Source organism: Meriones unguiculatus, chromosome X, assembly GCF_030254825.1.
Source record: "Meriones unguiculatus strain TT.TT164.6M chromosome X, Bangor_MerUng_6.1, whole genome shotgun sequence".
NCBI classification, from domain to species: Eukaryota; Metazoa; Chordata; class Mammalia; order Rodentia; family Muridae; genus Meriones; species Meriones unguiculatus.
This window is the reverse complement of record NC_083369.1, coordinates 91,557,517-91,573,450: the sequence shown is the minus strand read 5'-3', so window position 1 is coordinate 91,573,450 and position 15,934 is coordinate 91,557,517. Positions and strand designations below refer to the sequence as shown.

Below are 15,934 nucleotides of genomic sequence, written 5' to 3'. Positions count from 1 at the left end.
CTGAACAGTGGGCCCCACAACTCCAGTGACTGGGTTTTCGAGTCAAGAGAAAAAAACCCACAGTGAAGGAAGCAATCAGGACCAACTGATGTCGGGTTACCCAGACAATACCTGGAAAAGGTCTTGGGGCTCTGGCAGGCACTCAGTTCCCAGCCCAGAACCACATGCCTGTGTGCTCTGATCACCATTTCAGACAGAATTGTGGGCCCCAAAACACCAGAGACCGGGTCTCCCTGTAGGGAGGAAAAACCACGGTGGTGAAGGAAACATCAGATCCCACCTCAAGGTACCCAGGTGAACCCCCAATAACCATGAAAAATTTCCAGGTTCCTGCGGGCACCAGCATACTCTACTCACAATCACAGACTGGACTGTGGACCCCAAAACACCACAGACAGGGTCTCCCTGTCAGGAGGAAACCCAAAAATGAAGGAAACATCAGGTCCAACCTCAGGATACCTAGCTAATCCCCAGAAAAGTTCCTGGGTTCCTGCAGGCTCCAGGCTCTAGCCTCCTGCCAAACACCTGAGTGCTGTGCACACCTGTCCTAATTACCACTTGGGTACTGGGACACAGAGCTCCAAACTCAGATTTACAGAAGCTTAGGATTCACCAGATCTGCCCCCAGACACTGCTCCAAGGCACAACCTGTGTCCCTGGCTAAATTGACCAAACCGCAGTGCTCCCTAGTTCTTAAAGAGGGCTGCACCCCGCAAACACAGGAGCCCAGCAGACACAGTATAGGAGCAGCAGAAGCAGATCACTAATTACAGAGCAAGAAACACAGTGGCACAGCAGCTGGGCCACCAGAACTTCTCCTGGTGAAAAAGAGCACTCCTGACTACTAACGACCATAGTAAGCCCAAGGGTCATACACCTGAGGTGAGCTGTGGCAATTCTTCCACAAGCACGAGCCATTCATTGAACATTTGAGAAGGCCTCCTTCAGGAACAACCATCTCCCTGCCAAAGGGATTCTCCCCACCACAGGATTCCAGCAGGTACCAGAAAGTAACAGCCAACAACTGTTAGATGGGTAGAAGCCACCACAAAAACACAACCAAAAAAAAGCCACAGCAATATGGTGTCTCCACAAACCAGTTATCTAAAGGCAAATAGCTCTGGACACCCTAACATAAGTGAAATTCAAGAAGATGACATTATATCTACACTTATGAAGAGGATAATAGAGGAAAACGAATAAAACACATGAAGAAGAATGATAAAGTCAAACAGATTAGGGCCATCTGCAAAGAAATAAAGGATGATGCAGCCAAACAGATTATGGACTTCAGAGAGGAAATAATTTAATCACTGAAAATAATAAAAGAAACAGAGGACTGTTCAAACAAACAAGTGAAGGAAATAAAGGAAAATATAGTCAGACAGATGAAAAAAATCCACAAAGCGGCTCAAGATCTGAAGATAAAATGGAAAAAATTAAAGAAAATACGAACAGAGGAAATCATGGAAAGGAAGATCTTATGGAAGAAAACAGAAATTACAGAGGTAAGCACAACCAACAGACTGCAAGGAATGGAAGAAAGAATCTCAGGTGAGAAAAGATACAATGGAAGAAATTGATGTATCCATCAACGAACTTTTTAAATCTAAAAAACTCCTGATACAAACCATCCAAGAAAACCCAGACAACATGAAAAGACAAAACCTAAGATAATTGGAATAGAGGAAAAAGAAGATTTCCATCTCCAAGGCCCAGAAAATATTTTCAACAAAATCATAGAAGAAAATTTCCCCAATTTAAAGGAGAGACCTATAAGCATACAAGAGACCTACAGAACACCTAGTAGATTAGAGCAGAAAAGAAAATTCTTCCCCCACATAATAATCAAAACAGTAAGTATACAGAACAAAGAAAAAATACTAAAAGCTGCAAGAGAAAAAAGCCAAGTAACATATAATGGCAAACCCATCAGAATCACACCTGACTCCTCAGACACTATGAAAGCCAGAAGGGCCTGGATGGATTTCATGAAGACCCTAAGAGAACACAGATGTCAGCCCAGGCTACTACCCTGCAAAACTCTCAATCATCATAGATGGAGAAAAGAAGATATTCAAAGTTAAAAAGAAAAAAAGAACCAACTTAAAAAAAAAAACTTTAAAAAACCTACCAATGTAGCCAGCCTTAAAGAAGATGCTAGAAGGAAAAATACAATCCAACAAAGCTCACTACATTCAGGAAAACACAGGAACTAAATAACCTCACTACAGCAAAACTAAAAGTAGCCAAGCACCTAAACACACTACCACAACTAACGTCAAAATAAAAGGATCTAACAGCCACTGGTCATTAATCTCTCTCAACATAAATGGACTCAACTCTCCAATAAAAAGACAGAGACTAACAGAACGGATGCATAAACAAGACCCAATAAACTGTTCCATACAAGAAACACACATAAGTCACAAAGATAGACATTACCTGAGAGTAAAGGGCTAGAAGACAGTTTTCCAAACAAATGGACCCAAGAAGAAAGCAGGAGTACCCATTCTGATATCTAATAAAAAAGACTTACAACTAAAATTAATCAAGAGAGATGGGAAGGTCACTTCATTCTCATCAAAGGAAAATTCAACCAAGAAGACATCACAATTCTGTACATCTATGCCCCAAATACACATATTTCTAAGGCAAATATTAATAAAATTTAAACCACACATAAATTCCACACATTAATAGTGGGAGACTTCAACCCGCCACTCCAAACAAAGGACAGATCAACAAATCGAAATTACAAAATGAAACAATGACATTAACAGACGTCATGAATCAAATGGACCTAAAAGACATCTACAGAACGTTTTACTCAGCACTTCATGGAACCTTCTCCAAAATAGACAATATAGTTGGTCACAAAGCAAGCCTCAACAGATACAAAAAGACTGAACTAATCCCTTGTATACTATCATACCACTATAGACTAAAGCTGGACCTCAACAACAACAGAAATAGCAAAAAGCCGTGCCACACACATGGAAACTGAACAATTCTCTACTCAATGACAGCTGGGTCATGGAAGAAATATAGAAAATAAAGACTTCCAAGAATTCAATAAAAATGAAGACACAACATACCCAAACTTATGGGACACAATGAAAGCTGTGGTAAGAGGAAAGTTCATAGCACTTAAGTGCCTTCATAAAGAAATTTGAAACATCCCCTACAAGCAACTTAACAGCTCACCTGAAATCCCTAGGAAAAAAAAAAAAAGAAGTAGGCACACCCAGAAGGAGTAGACAGCTGGAAATAATCAAACTCAGGACTGAAATTTAAAAAAAAAAAAAATAGAAAAAAAAGAACAATTCAAAGAATCAATGAATCAATGATACCAAGAGCTGGTTCTTTGAGAAAATCAACAATATAGCAAACCCTTAGCCAAACTAACTAAAAGGCAGAGAGGCACTATCTAAATCAACAAAATCAGAAATGAAAACGGAGACATAACAGACACTGAGGAATCCAAACAATCATTAGGTCTTACTTCAAAAGTCTATATGCCACAAAATTTGAAAATTCAAATGAAATGTACAATTTTCTTGATATATTCCACTTACCACTGCTGAATCAAGACTAGATAAATTAATTAAATAGTACTGTATCCCCTAAGGAAATAGAAGCTGTCATCAAAAGTCTCCCATCAAAAAAAAAAAAAAAAAAAAAAGCCCAGGGCCAGATGTTTTTCAGTGCAAAATTTTACCAGACCTTCAAAGAAGAGCAAACACCAACACTCTTCAAACTATTCTACAAAATAGAAACAGAAAGAACATTACCAAACTCATTTTATGAGGCCCCAGTCACCTTGATACCGAAACCGAACCATGGACACTAAAATACTCTCAAAGTGAATCCAAGAACACTTTAAAGATATCATCCACCATGACCATGTAGGCTTCATCCCAAGCATGCAGGGGTGGTTCAACATATGGAAACCCATAAACGTAATCCACCGTATAAACAAACTGAAAGAAAAAAACAAAACAAAACACATGATCTTCTCCTTAGATGCCAAAAAAGCATTTGACAAAATTCAACAACCAATCATGTTTAAAGTTTTGGAGAGATCAGGGATACATGGCACATACCTAAACATAGTAAAAGCAATATACAGCAAGCCTATAGCCAACATCAAACTAAATGGAGAGAAACTTAAATCAATCCCACTGAAATCAGGACATGGCAAGGCTGTCTACTCTCTCCATATCTCTTTAACATGATTCTCAAAGTCCTAGCTAGAGCAATAAGACAATTAAAGGAGATCAAATAGATACAAATCAAAAAGGAAGACGTTAAAGTATCATTATTCGAAGATATGATAGTATACATAAGCTACCCCCAAAATTCTACCAGAGAACTCCTTCAGCTGATAAACAACTTCAGCAAAGTGGCTGGATACAAAATTAATTAAAAAAAATCATTAGCCCTCCTTTATATAAGCGATAAACAGGCTGATAAAGAAATTAGGAAAACAACACCATTCATAATAGCCACAAATAATATAAAATATCTTGGTGTAACTCTATCTAAGCAAGTGAAAGACCTGTATGACAAGAACTTCATGTCTCTGAAGAAACTGAAGAAGATATCAGAAGACGGAAAGTTCTCCCATGCTCACGTATCGGTAGGATTAACAGTAAAAATGGCCATCCTACCAAAAGAAATCTACAGTTTCAATACAATTCCAATAAAAATACCAACACAATTTTTTACAGACCTTGAAAGAACAATTCTCAATTTCATATGGAAAAACAAAAAACCCAGACTATCTAAAACAATCCTGTACAGTAAAAGATCTTATGGAGGTATCTCCATCCCTGATCTCAAGCTGCACTCTAGAGTAACAGTAATAAAAACGGCATGCTACATGGTACTAGAAACAGAATGGTGGATCAATGGAATCGAATTGAAGACCCAGATATAAACCTACACTCCTACAGAAACTTAAGTTTTGACAAAGAAGCCAAAACCATACAACAGAAAACAGACAGAATCTTCAACAAATGGGCACTGGTCTAACTGGATGTCTACAAGTAGAAAAAATGCAAATAGACCTATATTTATCACCCTGCTCAAAATTAAAGTCCAGGTGCACCAAAGACTTTAACAACAACAACAACAACAAAAACCAGACAAACTAAATCTGTTAGAAGAAAAAAGTGGGGAAGAGCCTTGAACTCATTGACATATGAGACAACTTCCTGAACAGAACACAAACAGCACAGACTCTGAGAGTAAGAATTAATAAATGAGACCTCATGAAACTGGAAACCTTCTGTAAACCAAACATGACTGCCATCACAACAAAACAACAGCCTACAGACTGGGAAAAGATCTTCACCAACCCTTCATCTGACAGAGGACTAATATTCAGAATATATCAAGAACTGAAGAAGGTAAACACCAACAAAACAAGTAATCCAATTAAAAAAAAATGAAGTACAGAGCTAAACAGAGAATTGTCAATAGAGGAATAGTGAATGGCAGAGAAACACTTAAAGAAATGCTCAATGTTCTTAGTCATTTGGGAAACGAAAATCAAATCTACACTGAGATTTTACCTCACACCCATCAAAATGGCTAAGATAAAAAACTCAATCGATGGTGCAATTCTGGAGAGGTTGTGGAGAATGGGGAACCATCCTCCATTGCTGGTGGGAATGTAAACTTGTACAACCACTTTGGAAATCAATCTGGCTCTTTCTCAGACCCAGCTATACCACTCCTAGGCATAATACCCAAAAGATGCCTCACCAATTCAATAAGAACATTTGCTCAACTATGTTCATAGCAGCTTTATTTGTAATAGCTAGAATCTGGAAACAACCTAGATGTCCCTCAACTGAGGAATGGATACAAAAACTGTAGTACATTTAAACAATGGAATACTAATCAGCAATTAAAAACAAGGAAATCAGGAAATTTGCAGGCAAATGGTGGGAACTAGATAAGATCATCCTGAGTGAGATAACCCAGGAGCAGAAAGACACATATGGAATATTCTCACTTATAAGTGCATATTAGCCATATAATATAGGATAAAACATACTAAAAATCTATAGTCCTAAAGAAGCTAAACAACAAGGAAGACCCTAGGGAAGATGCTTAATCTTCACTCAGAAGGGCAAACAGGACAGACATCTATTGTAGGAGCAGACAAGGACCAGGACAGGAGCCTTCCACAGCGGACCTCTGAAAGCCTCTACCCACCAGGGCATTGAAGGAGATTCTGAGACTCATAGCCAAACTTTGGGCAGGAAACCTTATGGAAGAAGAGGGAGATAGAAAGACCTGGAGGGGACAGGAACTCCACAAGAAGAATAACAGAGCCAAAAAAAAAAAAAAACCTGGGCCCAGGGGGTCCTATAGAGACTGATACTCCAACCAAGGACCTTACATGGAGAGGCCTTAGACACCCTGTTCAGAGGAAATCCATAGGCTGCTCAGTTTCCAAGTAGATTCCCTAGTAGGGGTACAGGGACTGTGTCTAACATGAACTCAGTGGCTGGCTCTTTGATCACCTCCCTTTGTGTGTTGGGGGCAGCCTTGCCATGCCACAGAGGAAGATGATGCACCCAGCCTTGATGAGAACTGATAGGCTAGGGTCAGATAGAAGGAGAGAACGTCCTCCCCTATCAGGAGCCTAGGGAAAGGACACAGGACTGGGAGGAGAAGACGGAGGAGGCTATGGGGGAGGGTATACAAAGTGATTAATTTGTAATAAATAAATTAACAAACAAATAAAACATTTTTTTTAAAAAACAATGTCACAAACCACCCTACTTTAAAATATATATGCAACCTCACTCCTGTAACCTCAGCAATCTGTAGATTCTGGAGTCTAGGGGCCGGGACAGAACGATTGTCAAGAGTAAAAGGCTTGCAAAGCTTAGACTACACAGTGAGTTAAAGAAGAGCCTGAGCTATAGTAAGGCCTGGTGGGAAGAACATGAAGGGGAATAAAGTTAGGTAAGTATACAGCACAGAGTTGCTTTACATTTAGAATTTCTCTGGGAAACCACAACATATTACCTATTTCTTTGTTCTGATAAGCCCATATAGGCCACAGTTGGATTCCTACATACCCAGGACAGATACCTTACTTAAGAAATCTTAAGCCTGTTCTAGGGACAGATCCTTAACTAGTGAAGAAACTTTTTCTTTCCAGGTAGTAGATACTGATGGAAAGATAAAGTACTGATGCCTATGATTTGCTTTGACGCATACACACACAAAGAGATACATATGTACATAGGGAGAAAGGCAGAGATTGACATTGAGTTGATGGATGAAGATATTGAAAGATACATGAAACAAAATGTTAGTTGCAGAATCGAGGTTGTGGGTTCTTTTATAATTTAATAGGGAGAAAGGCAGAGATTGACATTGAGTTGATGGATGAAGATATTGAAAGATACATGAAACAAAATGTTAGTTGCAGAATCGAGGTTGTGGGTTCTTTTATAATTTAATAAAAAAATTTCTGTGTGTTTGAAAACTTACATAATAAAGTGCTGGGAACAACAGACTTTTCTCTCGGGTTTAAACATTGAAAGACTTTTAAACTCTGAAACAGGCACTTTCATAACAGTCTTTCAATGCTGCTAGACTTTATGGCTTCATCAGCTTTATTGAACATTGTTAACTTTATAATATCACCTGGAGGTATGTATCTATGATAACCTAAGTACGTTTATAATTTTAAATAGTAAAATAAAGCCCTTGATGCATGAAAAGAAATATAAGAACCTTTCTTGTAAGCACAAAGTAGACAATTTTCATGATTATTACCTTTGTTCACTTGTTTCTGGGGGGGAAAGAGGGTGTGCAGATTATGTTTTATACTTACTTGTACATCTATGCAATCAAATATATCGCATCAAGATATGGCAGTGTAGTAGTCTACTTTGTTCAGAAGAAAATGATAGTAAAGTTAGTTCATGAACTCAAGCCCATTTCCTCCAAAATTTAAATCTTTGACTGACAACTGAACGCCCTTTAATACTCCTGGACCATCAAAAGAAACAAGGTGAAGGAGATAGACCAACATGGTCATGGTATTTATTTTCAAAGAGGTGATGACAGCAGATGTACTTCACTATGATAGCCTGAAGACTCCTACTCCATTCATTTTGAGGTGTTCACTATCTAGATGGGGTAATGGGACATATATAAAATAAGTATAATATATAACGAAACAATATTTATATTGTACTTTGTTCACATGATAGTTTCTGATATACCAGCTCTCAAAGAAAACTTACTGAAAGAATTTAAACCAGTATCATATGTAATAGCAAAATAATGGGATTATTTTAGAGGTCCTTAAAATGAAAGGATAATTAAATATATCAAAGCACAACCACTCCATTAAATACTATGTAGTTATCAAAACTGATAGTTTAGAAAACCATCTAATATAAATAACGTAAGACTTTGGGGTTGGTGAGATGGCTTGGTGGGTAAAGATACTTGCTGCTAAACCTGAGCACTTGAGTTTAATCCCTGGGTCTCTCTAACATGGTGAAAGGAGAGAATTGACTCTCCCAAGTTGTCCTCTGACCTCCATACATATAGCAAGACATGTACACATGCACACAAACACAACTAAACAAACAATCAATCAAAGTAAATGTTTTTTTTTTTTTTTTTTTTTTTTTTTAATACTGGGCTTGAAATACAGTCTGCTTAGCATGTGTTACGCCCTGGGTTCAATCCCCAACACATTTAACTAATTAAAAATGTATAAATAGACATTTATCATATATCATATGATCTGAAACAGGAATCATTTAAAGACTTTTTAAGTGAAACTTCAGAGATCAACCATGCAAATGAAAAAAAAAAAAAAAACTTTCCTGAAAAAAAAATGGCATAGGTAGACCTAAAGGAGGAACTTCTCACAGCCTTTTCTTCGAGTGATGCATATGTCTTTTTCTCCCCCTTTGAGACAGGGTCTCTCTCTATACCCCTGGCTGGCCTGGAACTCACTATGTATACCAGGCTGACTTCAAACTCACAGAGCTATGCCTGCTTCTGTCTTCTAAGTGCTGAGACTCAAGGTATGCACCACCATACCTAGCATATTTTAACATAGCTTTATGCATCATATTTTATAAATGTGTAAACTGTTCCAAGGCTGCTTAAGAAAAGTAAGAAACAAACTACTACTCTCTCTTGAAATTCTGCTAGACTTACCTAATTATTCCAATTTTGTTTAGAGCTTGTTTTTATTGTTGTTTCTCTCCATGAGCTATTTTACTGAAATCACCCAAGGTAAGGGCTAAAAATGTAGTTTAGTGGTAGAGGACCAGTGTCTCTTATAAAAATTATTCATGGTAGTTTGTTAGAATCATGTAATCCATGGCTCAGGAACCTTTTGTGTAATGTATATACAGGTAAGTATTTTAGGTTCTACAGGCCATGGTCTCTGCTCAAATCTGCCTCTGCATTGCTAAAAGTAATAACCTATGAAGGAACGACTATAGTTGTTTTCCAAAAGAACTTTATTTACAGAAAGAGGTGGTGGCATGATTTGACCAATGGAACATAGTCTGCAGACCCCGTGATGATCCCTGCTGAATGTAATTAGTAATTTGACCCAACTTTTTTTCACTTAGTTCCACTTTCAAGCATAATGTAGCTCATTGTTACAACCATAACAGCAGTTTGTTCCCTAGCTGAACCAGACATGCTGATGGCAGCACAAATAACTTGAGGTACCAAGAACCCTAACAAAAATACTTTTTCCAAAAAAATACTAGGATTTCCAATAAGCCATATTACGTTCATGTGAGACACATGCTCTGAGAAGCTACACTAGAGAGCTATGTGAAACCTTTGACAAGCCACTTGCTTAATCTCCTGGACTGTAGAAACATGATCATGTCAGTTAACTCACAGGGTTTTACTATACATGGAATTAAATAATATTTGCACTTTACTTTTCAAGTGTGGACTGTTATTAATTTAAATTATTTTAAAAGTCCCCTATAGAGAAATACTACTTTGAATTACTTTGCAATGTTCTATAACAATTTCAGACTGTTTTAACCAACCTCTTACAAACCTAGATGTTTTAATCTCTAATTTGTTTGCTAAATTGTGCTAGTAATAAAAGTGAGATTTCTTGAAATTGTCACTCATATAAATGAGTGACAATATTTATTCTTCTCAACTAATTTATGAAAGTTAATATAACTGTGAGAATAGAAAATAAAAGGTAAAAGATAATCTCCCTTCTGTTTTTCAGAATAACAAAACTTACAGTAAGACTTTTTTTCCTTCAAGTTGGAAACAGAGGTAATTGAAGACACTATCCAAAGTTCATATTTAAACCCAGGACTACGTAGAAAGAACCACAAATAATATAGCTATACACTTAAAGATAATACTAAAATTATAATAAATAAATGAAATAAGGAGTTCTACCAATGCCTCCCTTAATGAAAGGGGGAAAGTAAGTTAACAGATTTAGTCTACAATCATTGGTATAAGGCATTGCAGGCCTCAGTTCCCCTATACTGGGGATCTGCCATAAGGCTTCAAGCATGTTAAGGCAAGTGTTATATGTAGTCGACTACTTTATGTCTCTTTAATTGGGTCACCATATTGTATAAACTCAAAAACAGCATCTACTGTATTACAGCAAAACTGGTATTTTGGCTGTCTAACTTGAATAGAAGCAAACTGTCCCCTCAAAAACCTTAAAATATTGATAAAAACCATTGCTAAGGAATAAAAGTGAGAAACATTGTGATTCCATTGTCTGGGAGAATAATGTGATTTTTCTGAAAAGCTAATGATTTAAGAGTTCAAATTAGAACCAGTCAGTAGGAAAAAGTACCACAATATGTTTTTTGAATCCTCTTAACAAAAAAAGACTATAAATTGTTTTCCCTTTCATTTGGAAGCTAAGGGTCTTAGAACTACATTTTATGTACCTAAGTTCAAAGACATATATATTGGTCCAGTATTTTCTTGATATAAATCATCTATATTAGAATGTGAGTCTCCTTTCCTTAATAAAATTTAAAAATTTTACTGTGATAACTGAAGGATGCCAAGGAGTTTATAATAAAGGAGAAAATTGTATACATTTGTGTTTAGGAGAAAAACACTACACTCACACTCTGCCTCTATGTAACATTTTTCTTAACATCTTAGTATATTTCCTTGAACTCTAATTTATAGTTGCCATGCTGTTTTTATATGTAACACTCCATTAGCTTTGTCTTTCGTGACTCTAAATGTTGAGAGGCACTTCGAAATGGCAGCAATGATAGAGGATTCTGAATTACCTGGTTATTTTAGTTGTTTATTTTAGTTTGGTCCACAAATGATCAAACAATTATAACCTCAAAGTTGGAATTGCTGACCAGATGTACTGCACACTGCACTTTCTTTTACAGTGCACAGAGAATATGTTGAACCTGTTAGTATTTAGACAGCCTGTTTCTGGGTTGCCTAGCCAACTATGATGTCATCATGTGTTGCCCACCAGGTAGTCACTCACACCTGGCAGGCATGGTTCAATTGTTCCATAAAAGGACCAATCTGCCACTTTTTCACTCTATTACTCTCTTGCTCTTTCCTTCTCTCTGTCGGGGTACTCCCTTCCCTTCCCCTATCATCTCTCTCTCCAATAAACCTCACTGGATTTAAGATTGGTTGTGTGCACGGCATTTTGATATAAATCCTAGCATTTGGTGCTGAAACCTAGGAGGGCTCTTCTAGTAATGTTTAGACATGCTAGAACCCCTCTCCACATATCTGCCCACAACAAATCTTTCTCTTGCACCATCATCTCCTGCTTTTTTCATGATCATTTAACCAATTTCTGCCTGCCACAGCTGTTGCCATACACACCTGTCCCACCTCTGGCAGTTGCTCAGACCCTCCTTGGCTCTTGTTATTTCGCTCACTCATGCTGGACTTCACTATTAGGTAAGCCAGGCTGTAGGACCCACCCACACAGCACGGAGCGTTTTAAAACTGCTCTCAAATGGTTTTAAATTTTGCCACCACCTCAAGCCCCAAGAATTAGGGTTTTAAATTTCCCACCTTGCCTGCAGATACACACAATTAATGGCTAGGTTTCACTGCCATCTCCACTAAGGGTAAGGACAAGGTGTCACAGCCATCTAACTTCGGTAATCAAGAGCAGTCACATGATTGGCAGCCATCTTGGTTAAAAACAAAACAAAACAACTACAACAACAACAAAACACTGTGGTTTCCCTCACTGCCAGCTGCTTTTACTACTTTGTTTTTGTCCCACTGTTTTCGGAGCTTCAAAACTGCAGAGTCCTGTAGGCCCTAAAAGGCCACTGCGCACCTTCCTACCTCCACTCTAAAGCTGCCTATCTGCCCCTATCCTGTCCCGCAGATGAGATTCCCTCTATGAGAACTAGGCCTTACTGCTGATAAAGACCTTGTACCAGACACCGAGGTGCTTAGCAGGGCTAAGCCCATGACCTGCCATGGTATTTGTTTGACCACTAGCTGCATGGTCCATTTCCAGTTACCCTTTCTCATTTGCAGGAACAATTTCCTTATATTCTCTCCTTTTTAGGAAACCTCTGGCTTCTACACTTATATTAGCCCTATTCAAATGTCTAATATCTAGTGATATCCAGTAACACTAAGAGCGATCTGTGAAGTAAAAAGCAATTCCCTATTTCTCTTTTCTCAAAGTTTTGCTATCCCCCTAAATAAAAATACTATCTGGTTCCTTTTTATACTCTCAATAAAAAAATCTTAAGATTAAACTGGACCACATGGTATGAACAATTTTAATCAAAATTAATTCTCTGTTTATCTCCTTTTAGAGTAAGACAGCAAAAAGTCTCATTTTAAATGGGTATGGATTTTTAAATTCAAAGTTATGTTTTTATAATATGCTACATACATGATTCAATCCTGGTTCAAAATAATTTTTGTATGATGCTAACATTTCAAGGTTATAAAGTCTATTCAAATTATGCTAATTTAAAATGTATGTCTAACTGCCTATGTCTTTATCAATTCCTAAATTAATAAATGCCGTTTTTCCTGCCATGAGCTGCCAATGATCCAGATTCACCAGTAGGCTTACAGGCTAATAGGTTTGCTAAAATAAATTCAAATGTAATTTTAAAATTTCTTTATACTGTTTTACTATATTGTTGGTTTTAAAACTCATAACCCAGGAGTTACTAAATACAAATTTTTATCAATACTCAAAATTAAGATCTATTAATTTCAGAGGCATTTTTTTATATTAAAACTTCTTTATTATGCTATATCTTCACTATCAAGGTTAAAATATGCTTGGTCTTATTTTCTCAATATGGTAATATTATTCATCTACAGTATAGCCTTAGACTTTTATAAGCTATGGACTTTTTATATACTAAATCCTACAGGAATCTGTTGTGCTCTTGCTTTAATGAACTATAGTTATTACTTTTAAGGCTCCAACTTAATAGGGATGAAACCTAAAGTCCTAACATTTAATGGTTAATTAATGTAAATTAATAATGAGTCAGCTCCATTGGCTAAATGATTGTTCAGGGTCTGAGCAGTCTGCCCAGTATGACTCATGGCTAATGCCCCGGTGGTAGCTCCAACAGCCGCGAATGAGATGGTAGTAACAATGGTGGCTGTAGTTCCAAGATCCCTTTTCTGTCTGAAGAGAGTCATAGCGTGAGGGGCATCAACGGGCACAGGCACGCAGTGAGGCATGCGAGTAACCAGGGCATACCTAAATTTACTAGCATTCCAGCATTGGGCAAAAAAGCAAGTATCATTACCACAATTACTTGGCTCTATCTGGCTAATAATGAATAAAAATGGGGGATATAATGAACATTGGTACAAAGTCCCAATTTATTTCTAATATCAGAGATCAGACCTCTACTCTTGCCTGATGCGTCTAAAACAAAAAGGGGGAACTGTAGAGAGCTGCGGAATGCTATGCCTTAAAGATGGAGCTGGTTTCCGCCTTCCACCTTCCCGATGGTGAGTGCTCTCTGTCACGAACAATTCCACATTTGGCTAAGGCTGAGGATCTGGCTTGCTTCCATGTATGTGGACCTATCTGCATTGCCCACGTGGCACACCTGGGTTGGCTACCCAGAGGCTATTTAAGCTGTGGGCTGGCTTTTCCCAGGGTCCGAGGATTGTTCAAGGTTCCTGAATAAACTGCATTGAAAAAAAAAATAATGAGTCAGCTCATAGATGATCAAGTCTTCAAACATATTCAAAAATATATTTATAGTCTTACAGATGCAAGCATAGTCTCACTGCTATCTTAATTAAACAGCTGAGGATGGTCCCTGAGTCACCATACAGGAATTGGTAAAAATATTAACAGAGCAGTCCTCCTGACAGGCTCATCTGCAGCAAAAACAATGCTCCAGACCTTGGCTATTGCTCTGGCTGTTGGCATTTCTGCACAGAAAACAAGTGGTCTGCAATGCCCCATCCTGTCAGGTTATAGCCAAAAGTCAATTCCATCAGGTCACTGTTTCTGATGCAGCCAGGGAGTATGCTGGTCCCGAGGCTGCCTCAACAAGCCATGACTGCCTGCTGGCAGACTGGCCTCTGGAAGTCAAAACACTCCCATGCAGGCTTGTCCTCTGTGTCCAGCAATGGAGGCTCAACCAGCACAAGAGCCACAGACACTTCCAGCCTTAGAGCTCCTTGACCTGGTGGAGGACAAATGGCTCCTAGATTTAGTGACCTCTTCCACTCTCACCCAGCCCAGGGTAGCTTTACAGGTCTGTTTTAACCCAATACTTGGATCCCACAGTCATATTGCCAACTTCTGTGTTGGGGAAACTTCAGATACCTTGTCAGTTCTCTTAATGTGCAGGAGACCAGGCCTTAAACCTCACTCTGAGAGTTGCTACCGTCAGGTCTAGACAGTCTAGTTTGCTATCAGACTCAAAAAACAGGCCTCAGATGTAAACTTTTACCATCCCTTTAACTAAAGAACAATAAATGTTCATAGTGATCTCACATATGTCTAATGGTAAATAACTTGATACAAAGGCCTAAGATTGGGAAACACAAGTTATAAGTGTTTGAGGGTCTAGGAAAGTGCTTTAAGATTGATAAATGCAAGTTATAAATGCTTGAGGGTCTAAGAAAATGTTTTAAGGTTGATAAATGCAAACTTAAAAATTGGTTAAGCCTCTTTTCCATAATGTATAATCATACTAAAAGTTAAGACCAAGTGAGCTTTTGTCTCTTCTACTTCAGGAAAGGCTTTTGCCTTTCCAGAGCTCACCTTAGAGACTTTTTATATTATTAACACAAAGGTGTATGTCTACTGCCTTTTCTACAATGAATATTTCAATGCATATTACATGTTTAATGTAATATAACAAATGTTAACATGTCTAAAGTTTTATCTCCTTTGTAAGGCTTAAAAGGAATCCTTGTAAGATGCAGAAAATCCACCAGAATCCATCTCTCAGGTCAGCTGGGCTCCAGATAAGTACTGCTGCACCTATTGTCTATCTCAAAAGGTGGAATTCCTTCCCCAGTTTCCCTGGTTTTGGGACTCCTCTTTCCCCTGGTTTTGGGACTCCTCTTTCCTAGCTACACAATCACTGCATCCATACATCAACACTAGCAGATTGATGAGTTCCCTTCCACGGTTGGTGCAAATGTTCCTCTTTGTAGGAGAGACTGACTGGTATCTCTCTATTTCACTGGGGAACAGAGGTACCTTCCCTTCTCATTGACCCTCACACAGATGCCTTCCTTGGATGAATAATAGTTTTCTTTTTACTGACATACTCACTTGGCTTTTCCTTTCCTCTAGCATGTTGGATATGCCATGGGAAAATCCAAAATCCTACTACTAGGTGAGCTGTGTGTTCTGGGAGTCTTCCCTGTGGCCTCTGACACTGCTCATGAAGACCTG

The 15,934-nt window shown here is 38.1% G+C and overlaps 1 protein-coding gene across 1 annotated transcript in view; it reads right to left on the bottom strand.

Annotated features, from left to right (window-relative positions):
* Xk (X-linked Kx blood group antigen, Kell and VPS13A binding protein) overlaps positions 1–15,934 on the bottom strand; it is a 65,022-nt gene that overhangs the window by 45,596 nt on the left and 3,492 nt on the right. The window lies entirely within an intron of this gene.